The sequence below is a fragment of the Ambystoma mexicanum genome, chromosome 7q (genome assembly GCF_040938575.1).
Source record: "Ambystoma mexicanum isolate Mex_15411 chromosome 7q, UKY_AmexF1_1, whole genome shotgun sequence".
Lineage (NCBI taxonomy): Eukaryota > Metazoa > Chordata > Amphibia > Caudata > Ambystomatidae > Ambystoma > Ambystoma mexicanum.
Genome location: NC_090941.1, coordinates 401,577,816 through 401,594,596, shown reverse-complemented (window position 1 = coordinate 401,594,596; position 16,781 = coordinate 401,577,816).

Here is a 16,781-nt window from a genome sequence, read left to right as displayed (position 1 = left end):
TCAGCTCAAACATATATAAAACATACAACTGACTTTCTTGTGAAGATTAAAGATGTTGAAATCGATGAAAATGTGGACATAATCTTTACAATGGACATATGCAGTTTGTATACAAATAAAACACATGCCCCGATTTAGAAGCAATGGAATGGCTTCTCCTGTCCACCGAAGACTGTGTAGCCAACAAGATGTTTGTTTTGAGTTTATTGAAATTAGTATTGTCAAATATTTTTTTTAGAATTGAAGAACGCTTCTTTGTTCAAATATCAGGAACATTTATGGGTGCAGGAATGGCACCAAGTTATGCTAATATACATATGACTTTACATATATGGCTTACCTTGAAGAAAAACTTGTCTTGAATAACCCTAGATGGAAGGACCCTCTCAGATGCCTGTATAGGTTCATTGATTATGTCTTGGGAGTGTGGAGAGGCACACTTGACTCATTGAACAATTTCTTGGAATATATGAATCATCTGGCTCTGAGAATACAATTCATCACACAGTATATTGTAAACAGGATTCAATTCCTGGAAGTAGAACTTTATACAAATTAAGGCAAATTGGAAACAACCATCTACACCAAACTAACTGTCAAAAACAGTATTTTATTGGCATCAAGCTTCCACCTAAAACAAACTGATGAAAGCATCCCATATAGCCAATTCTTAAGATACAAGAGGATCATGTCTAAACATTGAGAGTTTGTGAACAAGTCAACAACATTACAAAAGTAGTTTCTAGAAAGGGGTTACTCCATGGAAGTTGTCAGAAAGGCTCTGGAGAAAGCATGAACCGTGACAAGACAAGATTCATTGAAAACTGTACAACAAACAAAAACCAAGAAGTTAGTATATGTAACAACTTACTCTCAGCAGAGCCATAAGATTAATGAAATACTTAAACGAAACTGGGAGGTTTTGCAAATGGGCCCAGCATTAGCACAATTGTTTTATGAAACACTGACTTTTGCATACAGAAAAACCAAGGCAGTGAGAGATTGCCTGATTAGAGCTGATTGTATGGAGGGAAACCAACAAAGTATTGCCCATAAGGGAACTCTTACATGGAATAACTGCCAACATTGTAACAATGTGATTAAGGGTAGTTTCATTAATCATCCCTACACTGGTAAACAAATTGAGTTACGTCACAGAACTACATGTGTTTTGTACAAATGTCATTTATGGTATTAGATGCCCATGTGGTATGTTTTATGTGGGCCTCACTACAACAAAGGCCAAACTAAGGTAGACCAAACATAAATCTAACATCTGTACTGGTCAATTACATTCACCTGTAGCACAGCACTTTAGAGAACACAACCACTCAATAGATCAGATGAGATTTGTGATCTTAGAGCAAGTCAAATGCCCCAGGCGAGGAGGTAATTTGAACACCTTACTTCATCAGAATGAAATCCATTGGATAGAGCGTTTGGAGTCATTAAGCCCTAAAGGGATGAATCTTGAATTTGATTTGACATGTTTTCTGTGAAACATTATTGTGGTGCAGAAGCTATAACAATATGTGAATGCATTTACTACAATGATGTGATGACTTTGATGAAAACTGTTATGCACTGCAATTACCATGTCATTGCAAATAAGCTTGCCCTACATATACATTCTGCCAAAATGTATGGCTGATTCATACATTAGTGAACTCACAACAAAGGGAATAGGAGAGGAGTAATAGTAGTGACTTTCAACACACAACCTCAAACAAAGTCGGGCTAAGTAGACTCCGGAAACATACACAGACACTATTGTATTGTATTTGAGTTTACTCACTCTCTGTGAAAATATGTCTTGTTGTACCTAGTTTTAGTCGTATGCTGATCTGGGGGGCTGTTGCTGAATGCGCACATGAATTATGGCATTAATATTCGGTTTATAACTTTCATTAACAAGTTCGAATGAATTCCATCTTTGTGCAAAAATGCAAGTGTGGATCAGTATTGCAGCGACTAGACAGGCAGTATTGAAATTCCGAGGACATCTGTCAGAATATGAGCAGAATCACACATTAGGATGGACTATTTGAACATGGCGGTGGTATTAGTGCGAAACTGACTTCATTGTCATATGGAAGGCTGGACACGATTTCCGCATCACGTGACAATGACGCTTTGATTCATAATGCTGATTCATGATGGGAGGCTGTTTTCACAGCTGCCTCCCTTTTCCTGTATCGAGCATTTGACCATCAGAAGAATGGTAACAAGTGCAGTCGCTTTCATAATTGTGTCTTAAGCAGTAGCGATGCAGCACACAAAGCACGTGCACACACAATAGTAAATGGTCTTCGTCTGGCTTATAGAAAGGACAGGAGAGAGAGGGACTGACCAGGAGTCTACAGCAAGGTAGAGAACTAACATGTTGGATGCTGACCACATTAAAGCAGGTCGGTGCATGGACATATTCAGTGAATCCTTACGTTATTAATATGTGTCATGTGCATTATTAGGTTTATAGAGGATGAAAGACTACATTTATATCTTTTACAGCTCTCCAATTGAGGTTCTACTTGGGCAGTTCAAGAAAAAAACCTGTCAGATTAAGAATACACTGGTCACTGCTCAGGCTTCTAGAAACTGTAGAACATATGTTGGTGCTACAGCACAACACACTGATGAGTATCTTTCTCTTACACTCTTAATAGATTACAAGATCAGATAACAATTACACCTGAAGAAGGGACAGAAGTTCCTGAAACGCGTAGTGTGGTGTCAAATGGAAGCACCCCGTTAAGAAAACGTGTGTTTTACTGATGTGATATTGCTTACATTGTACACAGAATCGTTATCTATCTTTCTGCATTCATGCATATTATTTCCTTTGTATGTTATGGGAAAACTAAACCTGTATGTTTGATGAGATCTCTTCCAGATGATGAATAGAGAAGAGTGATATGTTTTTTGGCTCAGTATACGCTAACAAAACACAACAGCAACTTGCTTCATAATTTGGAATTATTGGTTGTCTATTATTTATTTTGTAAGTGAAAATGATTCAAGTTATTTCTGTTCTAAAACTCCACAAAACACACATGACAGGGTTATTCTTGACCTTGGCAAGAGTGAGTGAGCTATTCATTAGCGAGACTGATGAATTGTGATAATATGTGTTTATTTCCTCTGTAGCAAGGGATGGACCCAGAGCACATGAACATAATTGAAATGTCTGAATGTTGTTTTGATTGAATTTTGAGTGTAAAGTAATAGCAGTGCACCCTAGTGAAACTCTAAGGATTACTATATTACCACCTTTGTCCGCTTCTTTTATGATTATTGATGTGTTAAGACTGAGTTTCTTCAATGCTTGTAACTCCTCTATTGTGAGCCTCCTTCCTTGTTTGCATCTCATGTTATCCTCCAGGATGTGTAAGTGCCGGGTGACCGCTTGTTGAAAAATGTCAATTGCATTGTCCCCCTGTATATTTGGCGTGAACATGGATTTCTTCTTGAGTTCTGGATATGTTTAGGTTATGCTCTTCAATTTCCAGTTCTTTTAGAATTTACCTTTTTAAGTGGGTCATGTCATCTTCCTCATTTTCCAAATTGATGATTAAGTGTGTTAGTTCTAAGTTTTCCATGCTAATATTGCTGATTGTAGGTTTCACTTTCCTTTCTGGATTAAAAGTAACTTTCTTAGCAAAGAATTTCTTAAGTTTCAATTTCCTTGTATACTTGAAGAGGTCAATATGAACTTTTAATGTCAGCTGAGGTAGAAGGTTTGAAAGATAGCCCCTTGTTCAGCATACCCTTCTCTGTGTTGTTTAGGGTGTAGCATGATAGATTAAAGACCAAATTGAGTGCCTCTGTTCCCTTTGTTGCAGTTGCGTTTGGGATCTTGAAAGTATTATTGCACCTTCATATTCTGCTGTCCTGCTTCTGGTATCCGCCTCTATTGCCTCTCTTGTTTCTCTTCTTCCTACTGAGGTTTCGACTAGTGGGTCCAGGAACCATACCCATTTGGAGTTTGGACTTCTTGTTCCTCTTTCGTATCTCTTGATTTGATCAAAAAAATTGCATGCTTTTGTTATGCTGATATTTGTGTCCGCTGTGGGTTCTTCGGATAGTCTCCTTTCGGTTTGTGTTGTTTCTATCCATTTCTGTAGGGTCTGTTTCACTCTCAACATCCGAGCTAGCTGGCGAGCTGTTTGGTGTGCTTTCTCCAGATGTGTTTTCATGGTGGTCATCAAATTTAGGCTGGAAGATGAATACCCGGTCATCTCTGGAATCCCTGTCTTCTCTGGAGAATTTTTTACATTTCATGAGTTTCACCTAGTCCTGATGGTTCTTGAGTATCTCGTACATGGTTTTATAGTTTTTTCCTTAGTACTGGCTGGTGCATTGCTTTGTTTGATTTCTTTCTTAGTGTCAGTTTCTAGTAACAATATGTTCCACTCTCTATCAGCATGATCTATTAGTAGCTCAAGCATGACCATGGACCCCGTGATTGGGTTTTCATCCCATTTTGCTACAAGTTCCGCATCTTCCAGGTTGTTGAAATCAGCGAAGATTATTATCCTTAGTCCACGTGGTATCTTGTCCTGTTCAAGGTATGTTTGGAGAATAAAGATCTCCCAAAATGAATTGATTTCCTTGATGCAGTATCATTGTAATTTGATACATTTTTTACAGAGATTCTCTGGTGCATTGGATCTTGGTGGGAACACATGTACAGTTGAACTGTGGGTGTGAAAAGACATTTAATATCATCTTTTCTTGAAAGTAAGTAGTTAGCCATTGTTGGGATTTATTGATCTGTAGAAGCAGCGACTCTATTCCAGAGTATGTAGAGGAGGTAGTGGTCAGAGCATTGGAGAAATAATGGATCCCTGTGCTGTTCTGGTTCTGAAGGCTGATATGAGTCCTGCTGCCATTCACTGGGTACCCGCAGGACATTGCTCCAGTAGTCCTGTATTGTGAGCTATAGGAGAAAAGGGGGGATACCCTGTTTGTTGTTGCACTGGAGTTAAGGTGTCTTTACCAGTTAAGGTAGTACATAAGGCCCAAGTGAATGATGAGTCTTACTACTTTGGTTTGAATGCAGTTATGATTCATTGGCATTTGGTTGCAACAAAAATATAACACTTGTAGTGCCAATCACATGAAGTGTGCCGACACGTGCTTCGACCATAGGGTCTTTGTCAAGGCTGTATTGTTGTGCTGTGGTGAGTTTGCCATTTCAGTGATGTGGTGAGTGGCAAAATGCTGCGAAAAGCAAACTAGCTGTACCCTGCGATGCGACATATATACATATATGTAATAATTGACCAGTATTGTAGTGTGAGGTGATAGTGATGGTGAATGCTCTGACCACTACCTCTTCTACATCCTCCTCCTGTAGGCTTGGCAGAGCTCAGATTGTGGCTCAACTTGGCCTTTATTTGTCTAGTCAAGTCACCCATCCTTTTCTGTACCTCACCAGCAGTGTGTTTCTCAACCTCACAGGCAGTGATCATGCTGCCTACCCACTGTCCCCGTGTCTAGCACTGTGCAATAAACAGGGCATTGCCTGACCAAGTGTAGAGGTTATCTTGACGCTCATCCACAAAATCTGTGAGGATTTTGAGTTCCACATCAGTAAAGCTATTCTTCCTGGGGGAGCTCCCCTTTTTGCTCTAGTGGGCTTTGATGGTAATGCAGCCATCTTTGCATTTTTCACACATTTTGCTGGTGGCCCCTTCTTCTTCTGTAGCCCCTTACCTCTCGGATCATTCCTCTCACTTATCCTGCATTTGCTACAGCACACTCACAAAGTCACTGCTTCCAGCATTTGCGCCCCGTATCCAACGACCTCGCTGTGTCTATGTCCATTATAGAAAAACCACACAATTGCAATCTGCACATGCACCCCCTATTCATACCGTTATGTGCTTATGTCATGCATACACAGCCCATGCTGCGTGATGTGAGTTACTTAAGCACAGTGGGACTTTCCCTGAATTTTCCCACTCTGCTCCATTATGGAGCTAGTGAAGCTATCTGTGCCTTGTTTGTCCTTTTGGTTTCAGCCATTTGTTGCCTCCTCCAGAATCTTCTGCCTCCTCTCTGCAACAACTCCTGCTTCCTGGTAGTGTGTCATCGGTTGGTGGCCACTTGCACTATCTTGGAGTGCCTGCTTGTCCTTCTCTGCTGGTGCATTAGGAGTCCCTTTTCAATGCAGAGAAGCAGCTTGGGCCTCTGGCAGTTATCTGATCTGGGAAGCACCCCAGCTGCATCTACGGTGAGGGGGTGGCCTTTACATACGGTCGAAAACATCAATGAGCGCTGGGACCACATGAGGAACCGGGCCCAGAAGAAGGAAAGGGCAGCCATTGAGGCTGGAGCCATCTGGATGTGCACTCTGCAGGCCATCCATTGGGTAACACCCCTCCAGCTCTGGATCCTGGAGAAGGGCAATACAGCACTACATGCCAAGGTCCTTGAACTGCAGGCCCCCAAGCTATTGGTTGGTACACATAGGGAAAACAATACAGCAAAGTAACACTTTCATGGATGAGCTTGCATGAATGGAGCAAGGGAATACATCAAATTGTACGTGGAAGTTGCGAACCAATTGAGGTGCATGCTGCCTCATTGACAAACTGCCCCAATGGTATGGGGCATATAGGAAAATTGGTGAAGTAGTGGGATGCAGGTTGGGGTGCTAACTAAGCCATGTGTGCATTGAATGTCTGATGCAAGTGGCAAGGCCAATGAGAGGGACATGAGACATGATTCATTTTGGAAGGCATATTGACCACATGTATTGTCAAAAAGGCAACAGAAGTAAAATGAATGGCATCACACATGATAATTATCTTACAAGTCAATACAACCTCATCCCATAGTCATGCGTCAGGGAGTTATTTTACCTATCTCCTCAGTGCCAAAATTACAGTCCACAAGGACTGATGAGACACCCATGAAGCAACCTAAACCAAGTCCTATTTTCCCTCCCCTTGTCTGCCTACCCATTGCAAACCATTTGGTGAGCACCTCACTGTACAGTGCCAAACCCCCACCCAGAATTAGAAAGCAAAGCTCCCTACCAAGGTCCCAAATTTCTTGCGCTAGTACAAATGTGCTAAACTTACCACCCAGGTGCCCCTGGAATGCAATCCGCGGGCTTAATGGTGCATTACTTCATTACAAAAATACATCCAAACAATGGCAACTATGCCCTTCTGCAGCTGGTTCCCAAAACTGCCTGCGGCTCCAGCCGATCAGGACACAACCATGACCTCCTTTGTGGCCTGAACCACCTCACGCCTCTCTTGAGCTTCTTTTCCAGGATCTGAGGCCTTGTGCTTATAGTTGACCGGTGCACCCCTATGCTGTTTCTGGCAACATTCAGCACAGTAATATTTTGCCATTCATGTTTTCTTTCTGTTATTATTTTGGGCGTGTAAAGGAATGCTCCCCAGAGTACAATATATTACCTGAACAAAAGGGGCAAACACAGGTTAAGTCAGTTCTTGAGATTATCATATCAGCCCCTTCCCACACTTCTCTTCCTGCTGGCACAGTAAGCCAGTGAGGACACAGATATAAAGGGCATCCATCCTCTCTTCTCAAACTGCTGTTGAGGCCTCTCCCCTGGCAGACTTGCTGCACAATCCTCACAACCAAGTGTTCCTCCATGGGCCCTCAGTGCCCATCCCATTCTTCAGCACCAAGTATGTATTACTACACATCTATCAACACAAATGACTACAAACACTGGATGCCCTATGGCCCACATTCTACACCAGTGTAGACTGTGCAAATATGCAACCCAATTACAATCTCCTATGACCTGCCTCGGAGCCAGTGCCACACCCAGTGTACTGGCAAACAACCTATGGCCCTGTAAATTACCTCTTGCTATGAACCCAAAGAAGGACATTGCCACTGAAAATGCTCATGACCTCAGAACCCCTACTTCTAATTTCACAGAGGAGTAAGTAAATAGTACCTCATAGTTGTGCCCCACTCTTCTTGTTTAGACCTCTTAGTTTCAATGCATAATCCATTTCTCTCTGGCTCTGCTCTAGTCATCCTGATCCCCCAACCAGAATACACAAACCAATGATTATTCTCTCCCTACCCTCCAGCACTTCAGCCCCTTTGTATGAAGCCATAGCATAACCACCTCCGACATGCCATGCCTGGAAGCAATACCAGGCTGCTAGGCCACTAACACCCAGCAAAGAACAACTCCTGCCAGCTTGGTGCAGCTGTCTTTCTGGTCAGCCCACCAACACATAAAAGGCCTCCTGCACCCATCAAACCAGTGTTTGCACACCCTCTTGTAGATTGATGGATGATACCTTGTTCCATTGAGGACTTCTATCACAGAGTGGCAGTGCCCAGTAATGACATCAATCCACCACTTAGGGCCGGCTCATCTCTATAGGATCTCTCCTTCAGCCTGCCCCGATGCCTCCCAACATTGCCAGAACTACATGTACCCGGGGCTTGCTTCCATTGGGTGGGCACCTATATGCATGTGTTAATCATATCTGCTATGCACATGAAGTGGTGTGATGGTCACACAGCTATAGTGTCAAAGGCCATGTCCTGTCATCCACTTTTCCAAAAGCACATCTCTGTGTACCACCATGGCACATGTGTATGATATGCATGGATGGACATTACTTAATTAGCTACCCGTGCCCAGGACTATTTTCAGTTGACATAGCTTTGGGCCTGCTATAGTTCCATAACACAGGTTGAAAGGAAGTCTGTCAGGGTTTCAGGGTATGTGGTGTCCTTTGGTGTATGTTTCCTGGAGGTGACCAAATTTGTATATTGTACAGAGACACTTGCCAAAAAGATATGTATGTACAGCATACATTCATCATGGTCTATCTGTGATGCATATAGTAGCAGGGAGAGAGGTAACGCTGTCATTTTAATGGCAGGGGCACATGGAACCATGGGCCCTTTCCATGAGGATGTCAGCATCCTAATATTGGGGAACTGCTTCAGAGTTAAGTTAATGTCAGAGAAGTAGATGTCATGGGTTGGTGGCCACAGATCAAGGTTGGCTGTTCACATGTGTATGGCTCATGATTGCCACTTAGCATTTCAAATGGCCTTGTTAGAATTGTCTCTTACATAATTAGCAACGTGGTGTGTGTGTGTGTGTGTGTGTGTGTGTGTAATTCAGTTCATCAGTTGCTTATAATGGCTACATAGTACTCTGCAAATTGGCAAATGTGCACCTGTGTAATCACAAACGTTTGTTTCATCTCATCCTTCCTTTCCATTGTCTAATGCTGAAGAAGAGAGACCCAGACCTGAGGGGGAGCTGCATGCCAGGTGCAAGGCCTCCAGATGTCACTGCAGTCCCCAGCCATGACCCTTGTTAACCAGCTCCTCAAAGGGACATGGGCCTGGAGCTATGAGGTCATCCGGGTATTGAGTGAAAAAGTTGTTTCATTTTCCCAAATATGAAAAAGACTGATTTAGAAAGACCGCCCTGAGAACGCCCAGAGCATTGTTTGTAAATCTTAACTGTCATGCCCCTGCCACACACAAGTGCGCACAGGGGCTGACAAGCTGACTGAGATGGACAGGGGAAGGCAGGTTTCAGGTAAGGGTGTGTTTGTGTGCGTGTGTGTATGAAAGGGGACAGTATTTGTGGTGGGGGGACACTGGGGAGGAGCGTGTCTTTGTGTGTGTGTGTGTGTGTGTGTGTGTGTGTGTCTGTGTCTGTGTCTGTGTGTTTATGTACATTTGTTTGTGAGGTGGGGGGCTAAAAAAAATCTGTGTGTCTGAGTGTGTGGTGGGTTTGGGGTGGAGCAGAGATTGAGGGTTCGGAGGTGAAACACCCGATTTCAAAGGGCCGGGTGGAGGAATTGATGTATTTGGAATAATAAAGGCAGCACAAAAATGTCTGAAACAAATCGGTCTTTTTCTGTGCAGCCTTTGTTATTCGAGATAATTACATAGAACCGTCAACCAATGTCACTGCAACAGAAGAAGTGTACCTAGGTGAGATAATTGTGGTGGACATCTCAGCAGCAGAGGGTCAGGGAAGTGGTTCCATCTACACAGAGGGTGCACAAAGCACAGAGATCACAGTTGAGGTGTCAGTGTTAGGTGTGGATGAGGAGGCCAGTGAGGGTCTGCCCTCTGTTTCAGGTGGGGGTTCAGAGGGGAATGCGCATACTGTAAACCTGTGCCTGAGACAGGGGGCTGAGCACATCAGTGTGGAGGAGTCAGCACATCCTCCTGTCTCTGGCCAATCTGCTGAAGCACTACTTCTGTGATGCCTCCACCAAGACAACCACTACTCCTTTGACATATCAGGCCATTTGAGATTCAGTGCTGCCAAGCAGCACTATGTGATCTAGTGCAAGCCACTCATGAGGAGCTTCTAGTGCATCACAGACAGGCACATCTTCTATTTTCACATCTATTGGATGTACTGCTTAGGGGAACCCTCTTTAATCAAACAACTTACATGTTTTGAATTCTATTGTTTAAGGCACTCTACAGAATGGGGATAGCCAGTGTTTGGACTGGCATCTTTTAACAGTAGCACAGTACTATGAGTTGAGGTCTGTGCATCAGTGTGTGCATACATTGGAATAAGTCCTTGGTCAGGTGTTGTTGAAAAATCCAAGCGTTGAGAAATTTGCAAAATTGGAGTATTGTGGGCGCATTCCGAGCCGACACTGGGGTTAAGTTCCAGAAGGTGGGTCTGTGACAAGAGAAGGATTGTTTGTGAGCCCTCTCTTTGCGTATGGGTATTGATTCAAGCTGGTTGGTCATTTGATGCCTGAGGAGTGCGTGCCACCAGATATGTGGAGCATATCCACCAGGTGCACTGGTGTGTTATTCGTGACTACTTTGTAGATGATGCATTCAGCCTTGAAGAGGATCATTGCATGGAGAGGAAGCCAATGCAGTTTGCGTAGGATGGGGTTGATTCAGTCATGCTTCTGTGCACCCATAATAAGACTATCAGGCAAACTAAGTGAGCAGCTAGGGGCCTGGTCAGGAGGGCATTTCCCCCATCGATGTGCGTGACCCCAAGGGCTTTCACTTCAGTCCGGCAGTCTTTCAGTGGGATGAACGGTTTGATTTTGTGAAGAATGGAGATTCAGACCCATGTTTTATGTTTTTGAAAGGACAGGCTTCTTTCAATGGTGAAGTCTAAGGATTTTGCTGAGTCTCAGAGTTGTGGATCAATTCCTTTCAAGCACATAACATTCAGCCATTGTTTAACATCAATGATCCCCTCCTCCTAGATGACATCACCACAGCCTCTGCTGCCTCTGTCTCTCCATCATCTAGTTTGGATGTGCCTTTTTTCCTGGTGGAGGTGGAAGTCAGAACGGAGGCAGATGAGGTGGTCTCAGAGCCTGCCAGGGGAAGCCACATGAGAACATGTTGCAGAGGGAAATCAGGCATCCCAGGACAGAGCAGGTGCGGTTGACACCGTTCTCAGCCATTTATCCTATCAAAGGGAGTAACAGCACAAAGTATGCATTGCCAGGCTGCAAGAGTTGTTACAGCAGCTGTTTAGAGAAGGTAACAGTAGGAGGCAACAACTGTATGACATCAGGAGTGAAAAACAGCAGGACAGGCCACAAGTGCAGTGGCATAGGCATGAGGCAGCCAAAGGAGGAGAAGCGGTGGGGATTAGAGGCAGCAATTGTCAGGGTCGGGATCGAGGTTCAGGAGATTATGGTGTGGGCACAGCCATTGTGGAGGAGTCTCACATGGCTGCTAAGGATGTTGAGTGGAGGATGAGGGTGGCTTTGCTGGCTCTCCAGACATCCAGAGAAGCCTGCCTGCAGGAGGTCGAGGTGGAGGGGGAGTCAGCTTTGTTCCGGGGATTGGCTGCCAATAAGAATTACATGCTCCACTGACTTATGTAAATAGTTCTTTAGATTTAGATTTTCTTTTTAAAACGTTTACGTCGGTTTCATTTTAAGGATTTTGTTTACTATATATGTTATGCTATTCAGCATTTTTACTGTGCCCATCATGCCGTAGTTGTTTTAGGGCACCTAACCTTGTCCGAGAAGTAGTGTATTGTGACCCCGCCAGGGTGTCGTGGCACCACGATCTGTGGATATCAAAGAAGAGTTGGGGTATAGGAGATGATAGGAAAGGGGGAATTAGTAAGCACAAAACACATGAGACTATGAGGAGGGATCACGGTTCTGTTAGCTGGGGTGCATGTTTCTTAAATGCATTTACCTATTGGTACGCTAGAATGTTTATGGAATATGCAGCCTGTTTTACAAGCCAGGCATAACTGTGATGGCAGTATCTAGACCATACACACTGTTTTGTGATATGTTTTATCAATACAGTTCTATTTACATATCTCGCTGTGGAATGTGCAGCATGTCTTTCCTTGCTGTTTCATGTATGCCTTTGTGGTTGTTTGTGCATGTCTTTATCTGGTTCTCACATGATGTCCAAGTTCCTGGGTCTGTAGTATGAGTATCATAAGGTTAGAAGGCTCAGTCTGTGGCTCATAGCGGTAACTGACAAGTTCCAGGGGAAGATGTGCACATGCTTCAGGTCAGTATTCTGGTATGTCTAGAAAGGTGAATGTTCACATTTGTGACCTTTTAGTGTGCAGCCAACACATATGTTGCTGTGCACCTTCCATGCATAAGTGTACATGTAAGGAATTGATTGTTGTACATGGTTTTGGTGGGTGGGTCTGTAGTGTATATGGGCTATTATAAGCACAGCACTTTTACCGTAAATGTTTTCATGTGTGTTTATTCATGGTGTAGCTTTATTGAGGAAGGCAAGGGGTGCTTACTTTCAATGACTTGTTCATATGAGCATGTGGATATGGATGTTACCAGGAGGTAAAGGAGCATTGCACGGCTGTGTGTAAGTAATTGTGGATGACTGTAGGCATTTATGGTACAAGGAAACTGCATTGAACCAGGATATTGTGTGTCTAATTGGGGAGTAAGTGGGTAGAGCTGTGGAAGAGGCATTTAGTTTAGTTTAGTTTAGTTTAGTTTAGTTTAGTTTAGTTTAGTTTAGTTATAGAGCGCACCGAACCCTTAGGCAACTGGGCGCTAAAACGTACATGTTGCGATAATACATACATTTATCAAAAATACATCAATGAAAAACAGCTTTTACAGTAATACATGATATAAGCAACAAAGTAGAGCAGATTGAGTGTAGACAAAATGTACAAGGTGCAGGTATGTACAAGGAGATTTGTGTCGGGACACAGTTAGGCAATATAACTAGAATCTTGCTTGTGGAGCCAAGCTTTGGTCTTTTTTGAAATATGTGGTAGGACGGTTCCTCACTTAAAGAGAGAGGGAGGGCGTTCCATTTTCCTGCCGCGAGGACGGTGAAACTAGCCCCACCTGCACGTTGTTGCCTCAATCGAGGTATGTTGACACTGTGCCTTAAGCCAGTTCTGATGGGCCGTGATGATGTGTAGCAAGAGATGGTGTTGGCCAAGTAGATGCGTGTCTGGTTGGAAAGGCATTTATGCGTAAGTGACAATGTTTTGCAGGCTATTCTTTGGTTGATGTTAAGCAATTTTAGTGATAGTATAGTTTCAGTGATGTGATGATTTCTAGGGATGTTTAGCACTGCTCAGAGGGCGCTGTTTTGTCGAACCTGCATTTTATTGATCTTTTGTTGAGATGTGCCAAGGTATAGTGCATTGCAATAGTCAAGCTTAGAAAGCACTAAAGCTCTAGCTATTGTGATACAGTTAGCCGGCGACAGGTAAGGTCGACAGGCTGTGATAAGCTTGCAGGTGTAGGCAGATGAGGAAGCCAATGCGTTAGTTTGTCTAGTTAGATTTAGTGCAGAGTCTATGTAAATTTCTAATGTTTTCACAACATTGGCTACTTTAATGATGTTACCGTCAATGTTGAAGGAAGCGAATGACACGTACAAATTATTCAGGTTGGCAGGCGAGCCCAGGAGGAGCAACTCTGTCTTATTATCCTATGTTGTTGAGGGTCCCACTGTCCACAGTATAATCACCAGTAATGGGGATGAGTATCTGGGTGTCGCCTGCGTAGTTGGTGTAGGTGACAACCAGATAGTCAAGTTCATCAAAAAGTGGCTTGGTGAATACATTGTAGAGAGTAGGGGACATGAAAGAACCTTGGGGCACCCCCCAGGTGACAGGGGTTAGTGTAGCAGAGGCAGAAGGTGCAAAGACCCCCATGGATTTGTTGTTAAGGAAGGACTCAATCCAAGCATTGGCTTGGTCTGAGAAGTATGCAGCTAATGAAAGGTGTTTGCATAACATTATATGGTTCACCAAGTGAAAGGCTGCTGATAGGTCAAGTAAGAGAAGCAGAGCTATCTTGCCTTTGTCTTTCAAGGACTGGATTTGGGTCTTGAGGTCGATGAGGGCGGTTTCAGTTCCGTTTCTGGGTCTGAATCCAGATTGTCTCAACCCTAGTAGGTTATTAGATTTGAGATATTGTTTTATCTGCAGGTATGCAGCTTGGTCAACTATTTTTAATAGAAATGGAACCATTCTAATGGGTCTATAGTTGGCTGGGTTATTCGGATCTGAGGATGTTTTTAAAAAAAGCGGAAGTACCCAAGCATCTTTCAGGTTATTATGTACTGTACTGGATTCGTTGTAGTCTTTTTTAGCTTGAATTGTGGCTATTTTATAGTTAAAGGATGCTGCAGCAAAGTAGGCTTTATTTTCTGAGGAAGGGGTATTTTTCCAAAGTGATTCGGCTGACCTTTTAGTTTTTCTGAGATACTTGAGATGTGGAGTGTACCAAGTATTGAAATGATGGTTTGGGTCTCTTTCATGAGACGTATAGGTGTGTTGGGGAGTGGGATGTGATGGTGAAGGTGTTGCTGGCTCTGTGGTCGTGGAATGAGAAGGGCCGTGTTCCTATGGTTCTTAAATGAACCTACCTATGTAATGGAAATTTGAACAAGTGCTTGCTTTGGCTGAATAGTAGGGATGATGGCATGCCTATGTTGTAATGAAGGTGGCTTGTTATCTTGAGTGTGACAGCCTTGCAGATGTTATTTCCTATTTTGGTTATGAGCTGTGTTAGAGATGTGATACATTGCTGTTTGATGAGGGTTGTTTGGCAGTATTTCAGTTTCCTGTTGTTCCATGGGACAAGATGCAATATTTTGTACTCCTATCTTTTGTGTACACATGGTCATCATGAGGCCTTTGAGAGGGGAATGGGATGCATGAACATGGTAGTGGACCAATGAAGGTATGTTCAATTTTCTTTCTTTACCAGGGATTTGGGAATAGTCTTTGATATTATGTGCATATTTGTGATCGGGTATTTCCTGGTTTATTGAAAAGAACTTTTGCTTGTTATGGGAGGCAAATGCCATTGCATTGTGAACCAGCTGGTGGACATGATTGTGTGGAATCTGAACGGTGGTAAACTCACTTGTGCTGGCATGACCCACCCTGTCCTTGTTCTTACTGTTTAAGCCTCTGCTAGTCACCCTAAGGGTAGTGCTTAATTATTACTGTCTAGTTATGTGTCTGAAACTTAAGGAGCATGACTTTTCTAACGCATATGACCCTGTATTTATTTGAATAGCCCTCTCTTTCACTGCAGGCCATACATGCTATCTTCACCATTTTTGGAACATCATGCTCACAGACACCACAATTCCCACACTCAAATTGCACTCCATCATGATTGACATCTGTATGTCGCACAAAATCACCCACAGGATACAGCCCCTCATCCACATTGGCACATTTCTGTATGTTGTGTCAGTCGATGGAAGATGTGGACAGCTGTCCCCCTCATTCATATTTTACATGCAAATACACCCTCTTGTGCCTCCATACCACAAAGTTGTACTTGGCAGTGTTGGGCAGCTTCCCACTTGCATGTACTGACACAAAGTGCTTCTCCTTAATGTCACTGACCCAGAAGGGCCATCAGTGTTAACGTGTTGAGTTCTGTTACTTGCTTACCAAAAGGTATGTGACTATGTTTCAGACCTGTTTCCTCACTATCTTCCATGTCGATCTCTACCCCGTATCAGATACCATGAGGAAGGTGTTGAAGACATTTCCCACACTCGAACCACTCACAGTAGACTGTTTCTTCAATACAATGTGATGTTTTCATCCCGTTCATCCGCATGGACACCCTTGAGACACTGTGACATGGAATTGTAATTGCACTGTAAGTGTGGTGGCATGTATCTCCCTCAACATGAGTCCTACCATGCACCTCATCCATATCCATGGATAAGTGAACAAACTAGCATTCACTTAAATCAGTGACTTACAAGTGTTGGCTTTGAGGGTTCTCCCGAGGTGCATCCTCCTCTCATAGCTCAACATGTGTGGTAAAACCACAACTGTACACACTTTCAATGTCCCACAATGTTGCTGAGCATGTGCACCAACATGCACCCTGTAGCATTGTACTTCCATTGCATCAAGCAATGAATATGTCATCCTCTGCTTGTAGCCAAAAGTTGAGGAATGACCTTACATACCTTAGCTAAGCATCTGTCACACACAGTGAAATGATCTCCAGTGGAAGTGCTATTTCTGAAAAGCCACCTTTGAGAAACAGGGACACAAAGGGGTGCTCCTGTTGAGGCTGTGACTGTTTGCATGGACTGTGTACACAGAATACAGATACAATGGTAGTCAGAGTATGATGATAGAATGGTATGTTTCACAATGCTATGGCTGTTGTGGGAGCATATTCACATGACCCATACAGTCCACATATTATCATCTATGTACAGCGACAGGCACATGCTACATGCTAAGCACCCTTCCTCCAACCAGGTAACTGGCATTTTCGCGG